We start from the raw sequence: 15502 nt of genomic DNA on the forward strand, positions 1-15502 counted from the left end.
AGAGAGAGAGAGAGAGAGAGGGAGAGGGAGAGAGAGAGAGAGAGAGAGAGAGACTAGGGCTATAACATCTGCTGACATAGGTTGGATGCAATACCGATCCGAATAGACTCATTGTGAAGCAAACTATTCATGAGTGCTTGAAGAATATTACGATGCAAACCAACATGTGCATCACACCCCACCTAAGGGAAGGCTTCCTTTTGCCAGCCATCCAGAGCCCCCAGCCGGGAACTCCTATCTAAATCATATTGGATCTTGCACACACAACTCCCCACAGATTGTTTGCCGACCTCTCTGCCAATCGACTATTAGTCGTTTCAGTTGTTCAGATGGGCAAGTCCTAATTAAATCAAGGAAACAAGGGACCAGCACAGGCATCAGCTGGAGCCATAAATATCTGTTCACTGTGCCAAGACGCTTTTTCCCGCTGCGGATCCCCCACCCCTCTCTTTAAACGACCAACCGCAGGAGTTTAATGGGCAAGGTATCACAAAAATGTGAGCTTTGCATTGGGAATATCCTGCCCCAGCACCACCACCACTAGCACCACACATCACCGCCCATCACAACCACATCCACCATAGCCAGCGCCCCCCCCCCCCCACCCCCAGTTCCACCTAGCGCCACCGTTCACAACCATCATCACCACCACCATCACTATCACCACCAACACCACCACCCAGCAGCACCACCAGTACTAAGACCACCCATCACAACCACTACCACCACCACCACCTTCATCACCACCATCATCATTTCACAAACACCCCCACCACCACCAACACCATCCCCACACAGCACATCCTCCAGCCAGCACTACCATCACCCATTACCACTGAACACGAGCCACCATCACAACCCTCCTTCCAACCACAATCAACCCCCATCCCCCTTCACTACCACCACCATCCCCCTACATACCAAACATAAAAGTACGAAAGACACATGAAAGCAATATTCATTAATTAGTGCTATTCATCAAGTTAATTGCCAGCGTTAAAATAATTGAATGGAAGTAAAAGGAGATCAATAATTGGCCTAATTTAACCATCTTCATGAAGCGTGTGAAGACGCGCTATTCAACCCTCCATTAAGCGCAATAACCATAACACATAGCCACAGATTCTGACACGGGACACGGAATAAATATATTCAGCAGTCAATCCATCTCAAACATCAAAATACACCCTAAGTGCTAGGCTTGAAAAAATATCCTCTCCCCATTAGTCGTTTGACAAAGTGGCTGCAAGACTTGGCTCTTTAGAATAAAATGGCCTTCTCTTTTATTGTTGTTAGTTGTAATCATGAGCTCTCATTCCTCTAACAGCTTTTTCTTTTGTTCGCCTCAGATAGACAGGTCAAAGGTCAATGACAGTTGGCCATTGAATAGTTCTGCGGTGTGAAGTAAACAAGATATTTTTTTCGTGAACACTGTGATCAACATTTTGAGATGTCTGACAAATGCAGCATCTATCTTTCCACTTATTCCACCTTACTAGGATCATTCATGAAAATGAAATGTCCAAGTTAATTTTAAATATCAGTAACTATATGAGTGCCTCAAAATTCTGGCTATGGGAGTAGTTAAAATATTCAGAGCAACATGGCTGGACTTTACAGGAATCAGGGGGATTTACAGTATAGTCTTTTAAGTCCAAATTTAAAACATGCACACATGCCGTAAAAAAACAACAACCCATTTAATTAAGCGAACACCCGAGTATTTTGGCCCAAGTGACTGGGACGTTGAAATACACAAATGCTCAGGTACACACACACATACACACACACACACACGCACACACACACACACACACACACACACACACACACACACAGACAAATACAGACACACACACACAAACACACACACACAGACAGGCACACACATGCACGCATGCAGGCATGCACGCACGCACAAACACATACACAGACACACACAAACGGACAGAAGATATACACAAATAGTATTTCCCATATCAATCAGTGAGTGATATCTTCTTCAAGTAGGATTAGCTTACTCCTCCTCTTCCCTTTCTTGGGCTCTCTCTCGTTTTCTTTTTCCTCCGTCTGTCTCCTTCCTGCTCTCTCTATCCCCCCCTCTCCTCTCTCCTTCTCTCTCCCTCTGCTGGCGCTCTTTCCCCCTCCCTCCCTCCCTTCTCCCTCCTTTTCTCCCCCCTCTCTCTCTCTCTCTCTCCAGTCTGGGGGCTGCAGGCCACCCTCCATCTGTGTCTCTTGAACGGATGTGCCTCTCCGTCGTTCTTCCTCCACTTCACCCTCCCACCCCCCCCACCCTCTTCCTCACACACTTCTTCTCATATTTATCTCCTTCCAACTTCCTCCATCCCCCTGGGGGAGCAACCCCCCCCCCCGCTCATACCCACACGTACACACACACACACACCCACGCACATGTGAGCTAACACAGAGACACACACCTACACAAACAGCACACACACACACAAACACACTGCTCTCATTAGAGGGTCCCCAGACTCTCTGACACATATTGAGTGTGTGTCTCCGCACAGCCCTCTGAGGTATTACATACTCCTAAGCTACTTATACTACTACTAGTACTACAACGTATACTACTACTGCTGCTGCAGCTAAAAGCAAAGTAAAGTAGGATAAGCTGTACTAAACTGCTATAGAACTAGCTCCTCTGCTGTTGTTATTACAGCAACTGCTAATACACTATTGTGACTATTCCTACTTATATACTACTGGGCAATCCAACAACCCAATGGCAAGGCTAGAGAATACACATCATGGATATTGATGTAGTTTCAACAGTATTGTCATGTAGAATCTACACATTTCCAATACAACACTGTGGTGGCATGGCCTGGTGTTTGTAAATGTTGTGAATAATCCCTTTGGCGTGCAGCATGTAAAGTAAATCCCTGCAATTAGATGAGACACGCACAAAATATGGAAATAACTTTGAAACACTGATTCGGTTTCGGTTCAGAAGATTAATGTGGAAATGATCTCCAGATTCATACCGCCGATTCAATTCACTGATTGATGTGCATGTGCTGTTGGGGAATAACACATCTTCCTGCACAGTTGCAAAACATGTAAGCTTATCTAAATATGATCAATGTTAATATATGGTTTAAGCACCTGTAAATATTCCTGAAAAATGATTCTTGCTGATTAAATAGGGGATTAAAAAATGTTATTGCTCAGTCGTAAAAAAGCCTGCTCTGCGTATTATTACTGAGGAGAAATGTGCGATTGCATAAGGATTAAAAATAACAACCTTATTATACAAAGGAAAAAGTATGACAAGTGGGGGATTTAAACTGGAAAGAGGAAAAAGGTGATTTGTACTCAATCTTTAGCCCTCTCTGCCACATTAGCTTTTAGCTGCTTTGCAAGTGTAGCCGTTTTGTTTCACTGATATTTGTTGGCGCACCAAGGAGACAGTGGTGGTTTGAGCTTCCTTCCTGACCACACAGACACTAATGGACTGACACCACTTAATCAGGCTTATGTAATTATAATTTATTCAGCACTGGTTCAATGGGTAATTGGCTTACCATTTTTGTTAAGTATGAATTTGAGGTAATGAAATATCAAGCTTCCTACTCTTTTTTTATGTATGTTTTTTTTAATAAAGTAGCACTTTACAATAAGGGAACATTAATTTGCCTGGAATTAACATTGGTTAATGTAGTAATAAGCATTATTATATAGTACACAGGGGCTGGGGTTAACCCTAACCCAATTCAAAATGAATAAACGAATACCTTAGATAGCATAACTATCATGAGTAAACATGATACCATTAACTTTTACCATATAACATTTAGTTAATACTTATTACTGCATTAACTAATGGTAATTCATTGTTAATTAATCAACCCTTATTGTTAAGGGTTACCAATTTTCCAACTTACTTACAACTTAGAGGAAAGTGGTGCTATAAACTTTACATTTACATTTACATTTAGGGCATTTAGCAGACGCTTTTATCCAAAGCGACTTACAATAAGTGCATTTGTTACAATAAGTACATTTGTCATAAGAAGTGAAACAATATATCGCTGTCGGTACAGTAAAGATGTTCATAGAACCAAGTGCAAGTATTACAATCGCTAGGCTAACCCATTCCCCGTGTAAAGCAACGATAGCAGCTACTGTAGATGCTACACAATTAAGTACCTTGAAAGTGCAATGTGTAAAGTGCCAGGACGTACAACATTCAATGGTGGCTGTGCATTGGTTTCTATGCAGAGTCGAGGTGAACTCTGAACAGGTGAGTTTTGAGTCTTTTGCGGAAGCTGGTGAGCGACTCTGCGATCCTGACATCGGTAGGGAGCTCGTTCCACCACTGAGGTCCCAAAACAGAGAAAAGTTGTGACTTCGCTGATCGACCTTTGCTTGCTCTTAGCGATGGCGGTACCAGACGTCCACCTGAGGTAGTTGAGCGGAGGGATCGAGCTGGGGTGTGTGTAATAGCAGTGTAATAGCTCACATTTCTTTATAGCATCATTTCTTTCTTCATTTCTTTATTTTCCAAATCTGGCCTGCTCTAACTTTTGATTTGGTTTGTACACTGAAAATGTGGATTTATTCATAGTATCTGAGAGTATCTAAGAGAATACTTAATATAAGATGCATCAGTTTCTCTGATAATGCAATGGATCACACAATCAATTACAAATATTGACATTTAGGTTGTACTCGGAATACCTAACACAAGTGATCTGGTATTATCTGTAAGTCAGCAGCATTCGAGCCGCGATGTATTGCAGTCTGAATAGGCTGTTTGGTCTAAGCCCCTTGTCACACCACACACACACACACACACACACACACACACACACACACACACACACACACACACACACACACACACACACACACACACACACTCATGGGCCTCCACAGCTGACTCGACTCTCTCCCCTTGTCTCGCTGCAGCCTGACAATTACATCCTGTGAAATAAAACAAGCGCTGATGTCAAAGAAAACCACCCCCCCCCCCCCTCCCCAAAAAGAAAAACACACACAAAAAACATCACTTTATCGCCGTGGGACTGAGAATGACTGCTGTTTGTGTCAGCAGCATTTGAATCTGCATACATAAATAGGGCAAAGTACTGCTTACAACTGCATTTATGTGAACAATGTGGGCCATGGTTGACATTTACCACAGAGAGATAAAATCCCCCCCCGCGCAAAAGAATAAACATAAAATTATAACAACAACAAAAGTACTTATTGATGGATTTGCAGGCGAGGACGTTGTGCAAAGCACAATGTTTGACCACTAAAGGAACCTAAAGCTGAAAGCATCAGCCTCTAACTGTAACTGTAACCTCATGCAAACAAATGTGCCTTCTATATGTACGACTGCACACTCACACACACTCACACACACACACACACACACACACTCACACACACACACACACACAAACACACACACACACACACACACACACACACTCACGTATACACTCACACACACACGCACACACACATACACACACTCACGTATACACTCACACACACACACACACGCACACACACACACACACACACACACACACACACACACACACACATTCACGCACAGACACACACACACACACACACACACACACACATAAAAACATACACACACACAAACACGCATACACAGAAAAACACACACACACACACACGCACACACATACATACACACACACACACACACACACACACACCACCATAATTCTTGGTTCTGTGCTAGTGCTGATAGTACCGGAGTGGCTGGCGGTCATATAAAGATCTTGCCAAGGGTGGAAACAAACAAAGAAAAGGCAGTTTCAGTGTTGTCAAGGTCAAGCTTGAGGCAGCCTCATCTAACAGTAGATGTCTTTTTAATGCTGAAGAACAAAATATAAAACTGCACACGTGTGCTACCTATCTGTTTGCCATGGACGTGAATATCATGTTACGTGAGCATTTTTACAATATATAACTTGAACTTGAAACTCTATTTGCCAAGAGTTTCAAGCAAGCCCCTTCTCTGAATTCTGGGAAACCCCAGACGTGAAGCGTGAATGTACGTGCCTGACACACAATCACTTCTGACACATGATAATGCCCGGTTGTTTGGCTCTTGTTTATTCCAAGGGTGTGCATCCCCCGATGGACAGTAGTAAAAGCAGCACAACATTCTACAATACGCCAGCAACTTCTCACTTTGGGGCCTGTCCTCTCCACCACCACCAGCACCCCCACCCGCACCACTAGTCCCCAGCGGAGATTACAGCGTCGATGGGAGCACAAGCCCAGGGAAACCCCCAGGGAGACAGCCGGTGACAAGAACAATGTGGTGGATTCCCCCGTTGAAGACGACGTGTGTGGTAAGCATCCTTGCTTCCTTCCCGCCAGAATACCTACCACACGGAAGCGACTTTCTATTGCTTCCTCTATGCTAGCAGCTGACCTGCTTACAGACGCGCTAATCGTAACACTGATAGATTAAGGTGGGACATTTGAGCGCTGTGGACAGTTGCAGAAATACTTATTTTTTGATCCTCCCGTTATTTAGAATCCAGGAGGAAGAGATTTTTGCTAAAGGTTTGTTGTTCCATATTGTGAAGATCTGATTCAGGGCTGGATGAGTTCTAATCCAGACGCTCGTCTTCATTGAATCAACCTTTCTTTGTTGCCTCGTTCCCCTGTTGGTAGTGAGGGACATGCAGGGGTCTGTTGCAATCACTATGGCCTTCCGGGTCCCATTCCATTAGACGGAGCACGGCAACAGCAAACGGTGAACTCTGATATGACACCAACTCAAAGGAGGGGGAGGACCAGCCTCTGTGAAGGGGTCACACTCGCACCATATGGGTCAAATGGATACACACCAACACATACATCAATGACCTCACGCCGGGTTTTGTGTGGTGTACTCCAAATGAAAAGACACCTTTTCTGACTCACTTCAGTGCAGCATTCTTCGGGTGTTTTTTTGAGCAGATTTCCTCCTGTTTGCTGGTCAGGGCATAGTGGAGTGTTTGCTTATGAGCTTACAAACGTGGCTTTATGAAAATCCATCAGCGATTTTCTTTTGGTTGCAATTCCCAGTGCTGCTGATGGAGTTACCTATGAAATCCATAAGTTCCTGCCATTGTCTGCAGGCCGCTCTTTCTGTAACGCTTTTCTCTACCTCCCCGCCCCCCCCCCCCCGCTCCATTAACGATCTTTTCATCACCGGCTGGGCAGAATAATTTCACGCGGATGACAAACTACCCATCGTCCTTTCAGTCAGGGGGTGCTTTTAATATCTCTGATAGCTCCCCTACTCCTCCTCTTTGTGGCGTTCATGTTGTGCCTCACATGTGTTGATGCTACACTCAGCTTTCCAGCACACCCGTTGTTGCTTGCGTTCTGTACTGGAAAGCTCAGCCTCTTTCATCTGAATAAGAAAACCACGGAAAACATTGGTTAAAGAGCAGAAAAGAACACAGGGCTTCGGTGTTGGGAGAGATCCTTGGATACTTTACTGGGGACCAAAACATCATCTCCGAGATAATTATGTGGCAATGGTGATTCGCATTTTGGAAAATAACAGGATAATCTCTAGGATATTTATCAGTTTTTTTTTCTGTACATTTGAAACAGGCTGTCTGGAATCAGATAATTATCAGACCAAGGTAAAATTTGGTATTTCAGCTGATATTTAGTTTTTTTGACTAACCACAGACGATTCCGTGAACACTTAACTTTTTTTCAAAGAACAACTACAACTTGTGTTTATAAAGTAAAACTTTCATGCATCTCTGAAAAGATACTTGGGTGAAATGTCTTAATGATTACAATGTCTCCAACACTTCTTTAAAAAGTGAAAAATAAGGCTTTGGGGAAACTTCAAAATAGCATCAGCAATTTTTCAATGTCTTCCTATGTGTTTGATTGTTAATTGAACACAGACAATTCTAGAATAAAATAAGACACCCGTATTATACCATGACTTTTGTGACTGTGAATGTAAAGGCTATGCCTGAATTGGTCTATCGTTAAACTCAACCCTTATCTGGACAAACAGTATAAAAGATGGATGGATGGATGAGGTGATATACTGCATGATAACTGTCCAGGCAGACATATACAGGCCAAAAGGCCGATATACAAGGGGAATTTGATGCCTCCGGTTCTTTTCCTGCTGTCCCTGTCATTAAAAAGGAGGCACTTGCTAAATAAAACATATTGCTCTTCCACTGTGCCAAACATGATTCTTTAGTAATATGTGTGTATTTTAAGAATTTATGTGTTGTGTTTTTATTGCACACTGTGCAACGTTCCTCATATGTGTCTCCTCCTGTTCACAAGGAGGAAACACAGTTCAAGAGTACTTGTATTAACCATCTCAAAATAAAGCCCTAAAGGATCAGTATATATCCAACCTCGTATCCTTCCTACGATTAGTCGCACCATTTTGACAATTTCGAGCTCATTCTTTCCGTTGGAAATGCATCATGTCACGGTGGCACGAATCTCATTTCCCTCCCCCATCTTTAAAGTTACTATGACCGCCTCATTACAGAGTGCGCCGTCAGATGCACGACAGGGTAACGAAAAGGTTGGAGAATAATACAAATAAAAGGCTCTTGGAAACACTGCCAGTGTGTTGGCGGTGTAAGTGAAAGACGGCTGGCACTGAGCTACAGAGAGAGGGCAGGTTGGAAGGAAAAGCAAAATAAAATATATAATGTGGAACAAAGATGCTTTTCTACCAGGAGCTCCATGGACTCCCGTCCCCGTCCCCCCCCTCCTCCTCCTCCTCCATGGTCTTTTCAAGGCGCTGGACTAATTCCTGCGCTAAGCTGCACCTACCCCGAGGAGCGACCAAAGCATTCAATATGCACTCAATCCATTAGGAAGTGAACTGCCTGCATTAGCGCCACAGCAGAGAGGAGATTCAATTTCCACGGGGCTGAAGACCGAGGGAAAGAGAGCCGAAGAGACTCGCAGTGAATACAATAACAAATGCACCCCATCCCCAAAAAATTAATAATTAAAGACGCAGAAAGGAGCCGAAGGACAGCTGGGGAAAAAGTCAATAAAATGAATAATATGGGAAATAAAATAAACTATACCCTGGTCTCGGTTGGAGGACCATGTCTTCAGTTGCACCTCGGCCACCCCTACCCATCCCAGGCCTTCACTCCTCCACCCCCACCCAGCCCAGGCCTTCACTCCTCCACCCCCACCCAGCCCAGCCCTTAACCCCTCAGATGCAAGCCAACCCCCTGCTCGACCGATGTGGGCAGTGCGTAGTCTGGCTTTTCACAGTACCAGAATGAAAATGTTTGTTGTGCTAGGTTTGGCCACATGTATGCGTCACCAAAGCAATACAAACAAACACACATCTGAGATACGATGTATGACGGCTTTTCAGAAAAACGTCATTGTTAGCGGATTCGTCGTTAGCGGCGCAACCTTTTTTTTTTTTTTGCTCTGTGTTGTTCTTTATAATAACGATAATAATAACAAAAAAGATACAATGACAGTTACAAGCAAGCATCCTTGCTACCTTGTTCTGAGCAGGAGACACCGTGCCGTTAGCGCTAGCGGAGGACCTAGCGATGGGTAATGGGGTCTATTTGTACAGAAGGCGAGGCCAGGAAACCTGCTCCACGACTGACTGATCCTCTGACACGTCTCCTGTGGACGGGGCCCCCGAGCAACTACACAATACCTCTACCTAAACCACTCACACACACACACACACACACACACACACACACACAAACAAATTTGCTCCGCTCCGCTCTAAAGCCCTCGCTCGTGAGCAATTCCCACCGCCCTTCCTTCTCCATCACCACCAGCACCCCCAGCCGCACCCCCAGTCCCACCACCACCACCACCACCACCACCACCACCACCACCACCAGCACCAGCCCATGTCTTTGTGTGCATGAGCAGTGCTACCTAGGTGTTAACTGGAGCAAATTCTCTGGCATGGGAACACAGCGCGGAACCGCAGTCAGACAATGAAACAATAGAGGAGGTGGATGGGAAGAGTTCCAGTACATCACACACACACACACACGCACAGAAAACCTTCCCACACAAAAAACATTGTACCCAGGAGGACCTCCGCGGCAGGTCTCTGATTTGTTGTCTTACAGTAAATACCTACATCTGTTGTTATCGCGGGCCGAGAGGGAGAACCCACGGGCGCCACTGGAGGAGCAGAACAAAACCCACAAACCCATTCATTCCCTGCATCTTTGTGGCTAGCTTAATATGCAATCATGCAACAACGCCATTGCTATTCAGGCCACCGCTAGGTTTTATTGTTTGCTGTTGTCCATCGCTCGTTAATAGTTAGCATTTATGAAAACAAATTCTGCATACTTATTTAAGAGGTACATTTTGGGTTGTTGTTTTGGTAGCATTTATGTAAAGCAGGGATAACAACTCAAGAGGGTGAAGCTCCAGCAAACTAAACGCAGCGTCCAATCTGCTTATACAACCTCCAGTCCCAACCTGACACTATCTCCAGCACCGTGCTTCCCAGGAGGGGATTGTGTCATGTTTAATTTCCCCGCACCCCATCCCCCGACCACCCCCCCCCCCACCAAAAAAAAAATAAATAAATATATGGGGCGAAGGAGGCGGAATTCGTAGCCGAGTTGCCGGTCGGGGGATGTTTTCAGAGTGGATTAAAAAGAAGATGAAGTGGAAGACGAAATAAGGAAAAAAACAGGTTAAATAGAGCTCGGAGTTCCACCCGAAAAAGTTTGGCACCCCACGGTCTCTGTGGCTTGTCCCCGTTCCTCTTATTGATTTATTTATGCATGTGTCGTTCCAGGCCTCGGGCGCGGAGACGAAAAGCAGGCCACAAACAGACAGCCCTACTCTCTCTCTCCCTCTGCCTCTTAGTGAGCTCAAAGGAATCAGGGTTCCTCTCTCACACTATAAGCCATGCATACACAGGCACGTATAACATACGTTGACTTGAGTTCCCCATCCAAATAAATGAATAATTCTCACGTGTTTGATAGCTAATTCAAACCGGGAGTATTGCCGAATTCCCAAAATAATTATTCATGCTAACATGTATTTAAAATTATATTTGTCGAGTGAGTAGAGTAGATTTTTTTGGGGCATTTTGGAGTGCTTCTAATGACAATATACGGCTGCATAACACGTTTAATGTGTGTGTCAGAGTAGGCCAGGAGTGACATTAAGTAATGGCTGTTATGGTAACCAGTTGGGCGCTTCATTCACAACTGTCAAACTTTACAAAGTAAAAGCCCCCGTCATGTTTTAGTTGTACAGGTGCCAGTTGAGTTTGTTCAGTTGTGCTTCTCATATGGTAAGAGAAAAGAAATACAAACTGCATACAAAGAAAAGGACACAATATGGCATACAACTTGCAAATGGAATTTGAAACCTCTAATTTGCACATTTGTATGCAGACACAGCCTATATAAAAATATATCAAGATCAAATCAATTATTTGTGTTTGTACCATATACTACCCAACATAATACATAGATGCATCAAATGAAAAAAGCCTTTCACTTTCTGGGCCTGGAACTTCCACTTCCACATCCACGTGTGGCTGCGTACAGACACCAGGCAGACATCGCAAAAAAACCTAACCGGTTGTCCGCACGGCTTCAAACTCACTTAACCTCCTGTGGGCATTACCCGGCTGACCGCCCCCCTTCCTGCTCCTCTCAGACGTCTCCACTGCTTCTGTTCACCCACCCCCCTGCTGTCCAGTGACATGGCTGTTGGACCATGACAGAGCTATGCTATGCTACTGAGACCGCAGACAGCCAGACAGATTGTCAGACGGGGTCAGACGCTGGAGCAGAGTTCAGCCTCACTCTTTCTCCCGTCTCATGAGGAGAGAGAGAGAGAGAGAGAGAGAGAGAGAGAGAGAGAGAGAGAGAGAGAGAGAGAGAGAGAGAGGGAGAGGGAGAGAGAGGGAGTGAGCGAGATGGAGGGAGGGAGAGAGAGAGGGGGAGAGGGAGAGAGAGGGGGAGTGAGGGAGATGGAGGGAGGGAGAGAGGGGGGGAGAGAGAGAGAGAGAGACTGACAGAGAGACGTGATTGAGAGACAGTGAGAGAGCGTGGGAGCGAGGGAGGATGGGACGGAGGGAGATAGCGGCCAAAATATATAGATGCACAGCACATAGACACACATACACACACATCATTTATAAGTGTGCATCTGTGTTTGTATGCATCTATGTATGGATCTATGCGTGTTTCGTCTGTGATTTATTTTTCATCCGCTGAGCAGCAGAGCCCTTTTCATCCCGACAGAGAAATAATTAGTAAGCAGTACTTAGTTCCCACTTAATCCTGGCAGGCACCTCCATGTAGCGCCCTGTCAGGGAGAGCCTCACAATTGGGGGAATTATAGATCTGCATCTAGGGTAGGGATACAATACATAAACAAGCTTTGAAGAGCATGGATTTCCCATGGAGCAAGGAAGCGATGAAGTGGTCACAGGTTGCCAAAAGTTCAATCTATTGCAATATAATTAACTCGATACTTCAATATTGAATTCATTTCACAATGAAACATTTTCCCCCAGGTTTTAGCATAATCTATTTTCCTGCGTCGTCAAAGCGGGAGGAAGCCATTGTTAGTCATTTAGATATGATGACCAGGCGTCCGTATTGATTGGACCGCTCCACTCAGCTCCAGTACCCTAATGAGTTGAGAACAACGGATCGCTTTACTGTAATCAAACACCGGAGGAAAGACAACATTCAAGCCGCGTGCCCCCAATCTCCCCCCCCCTCCCCCGCAAATGATACCCACTCTCATATTAATATCCCCATCGATTTATCACTCTGTTGCAGTTCAGAAAGAAATAATTCTGTGTATTAGCGGTGATTCACATCTCCACAAACGACTCCCTGGGCCCTCCATGTCTTTCCCTCCCTCTTCGTCTTCTTCTTCTGCAGATTCTTCCAGGCGACGAAGTCCTGAGTCCCAGAAGCCACCCGTTCTCCCCCCCTCCCCCCCCTCCTCGAGCTACCTTTCAATCTAAAGGACCATCGCCCTAAGCCTGTAAATAAAGTGATTTTCTGTCACCCCTCGCAGAGAATGAAGGGGGCTCGGGGTGTTTTCAGGGAGTCTGTCGAGCGCTCCGACTGCATGGTCGCCGCTCTCGTAGTGAGCCAGACAGTGGAGTGGAGTGGAGTGGAGAAGGAGAGGGGAGGGGGAGGGGGGATTTACCGGGGCTCCGATGCCGCTGGGTAAGGTACAGGATAACTGGGAAATTGCACACGGAGGACGGGAGTGTTAGCACCTAAGTCCTCTCTTTAACCCTTCACTTCCCCACCCCCCCTCTTCTGCTTCGTCCTTTTCCTTCACGCCTCTGTCGTTCTCTTCCTCAACCCCCCCTGTACCCTAGACACACACACACACACACACACACACACACACACACACACACACACAGACACAACTGTTACTGCCTCAGGCTTTTTTTATTTATACATTTTTCTTTTTCTCCTTCTGTTTATGTTTATCCACCCTTTCAAGGCAGATTGCATGCCAAATTGACATGGAGGAAAGACAGTTTATGGGAGGGAAAGAGAGAGAGAGAGAGAGAGAGAGAGAGAGAGAGAGAGAGAGAGAGATAGAGAGAGATACAAACAGGATTACATGCTGTTTGCACCTGGCTGTCCCTATTAGGGGGCACTGATGACTGTGGTGGCTGGATCCCATCCAGAATGGGGGAGGCCACTCCAGGTCCCCCCCCCCGCCCAAAAATGATGAGCTCCGAGCTGGGCTAGGATCTGGAGTGATGGCAGGTGGAGGAGGTGGAGGTGGAAGCGTGTGTCTCATACCTAGAGCGCTGGAAGCTTCCTTTTAATATTTATATCAGCCGGTGTCGGCGTCAACGTGTACTTCTGCGGAGGATACAACAGGAGACTGTCTAATTGTCCTCGTGTCGCTTTGTGATACAAGCTCAAACCACACACTATATGCCAGCGCAAGCGGGCAATCAGCCTAACTCATACTAATCTCATTCTGTTCCCGCCGCCTGGCAAAACCTGATCAGTACCCAAACAGGGTAGCGGTGTGCTTTCTATTTTTTATTTGTTCAATATCTAACGATGCAAGAATAGAAACGTCTCACCAGCACCCCTAAACCCCCTGACCACCCCCCCCCCCCCCACACACACACAAACACACACACACACACACACACACGCGCGGTCACACATCTCTAGAAGCCGTTACTGCTGCCGCTCTGGCCTCCCTCGCTCACCCAGAGATCATTTCTGAGGCCATCGGAGAGTGAGTGAGCGAGCGCCATTCATATTTAACATGTCTAGTGAGTCAGGTAAATTATGTAGATTGGGTTTTGAGGAAACCTGGCACTTTTATTCTCCCTCGCTCTCGTCGATGTCGGCGCGCGGCGTGCTGTGACCAGGCCCGCCGTCAGCACGCTCCACCCGGGCGCCCGTAGATGTAAACAGGGAGGGGGGGTGGGTGGGTGGGTCGGGAGGGGTTGGTAGATCAGTTGGAAATGAGTATGATAAGGAGACGGATGTGTCCATCAGTGGCGGGGGGGGGGGCGGGGTATTATGAGCAGATAATCTATATTCAACGGAGAATGATGTTGAACGCAGCAGAGTTTAGTGTGTGTCTGTACGTTCTGTATGTGTGTGTGTGTGTGTGTGTGTGGATGGGTATATGATTGTGTGTAGGTTTTTGCATTTGGGTTTGCATGTCTGTGTGTGCGTGTGTAGGGGTGTGTGTGTGTGTGTGTAGATATGTGTGTATGTTGTTGTGTCTGTGTTGGGGTGTGTGTGTGTGTCTGTGTATGTGTAGGTTTGTGTAGGTGTGTGTGCGTGTGTAGGGGTGTGTGTGTAGATATGTGTGTGTATATGGTGGTGTCTCTGTGTGTGTGTGTGTGTGTGTGTGTGTGTGTGTGTGTGTGTGTGTGTGTGTGTGTGTGTGTGTGTGTATGTGTGTGTATGTATGTGTGTGGGGAGGGGGTAGTCTGGGTCTGATAGAGATGTCTTCTGCTTTTGGAGGTTTCAAGAGCATTTCAGAGTATTCTTGTGGAGTCTTGTTGATTCTGGATTCAAGAATAAAAAAAAACATCACAAGGAATGATGACAACCAAAATAAAGTGTAAAAACAGAAACGGTGTGTTTATTGGCAATAATTCACAGTTATTCCACAGACCAAATTGGCAAAGTTTCAAATATCATTAGGCAGCTCGTTTTTCTCCCTCTCCTTTCTCATACAATGACCTTCCCCAGGTATATTTTGTATTCACTCATTTTATACAAATGGAGCATTTTCTTTCAAATGTGGCCTGGATACGAGGGGGAGAAACCAATGAATTACAGAGCCACGGTCTCTATTAAAACCGTTGTTTTAGCTTCATCTACTTAGACCTTTGATCCATCAATTCATGTCATGCTTTTCCTCCTTTTAAATGAAGTGTGACAAAAGAACTGTTGTTGCATTAATGGTTGAAAGTCGTCCATCTCTTTTG

The sequence above is a fragment of the Pollachius pollachius genome (genome assembly GCF_949987615.1).
Source record: "Pollachius pollachius genome assembly, chromosome: 6".
Classification (NCBI taxonomy): domain Eukaryota; kingdom Metazoa; phylum Chordata; class Actinopteri; order Gadiformes; family Gadidae; genus Pollachius; species Pollachius pollachius.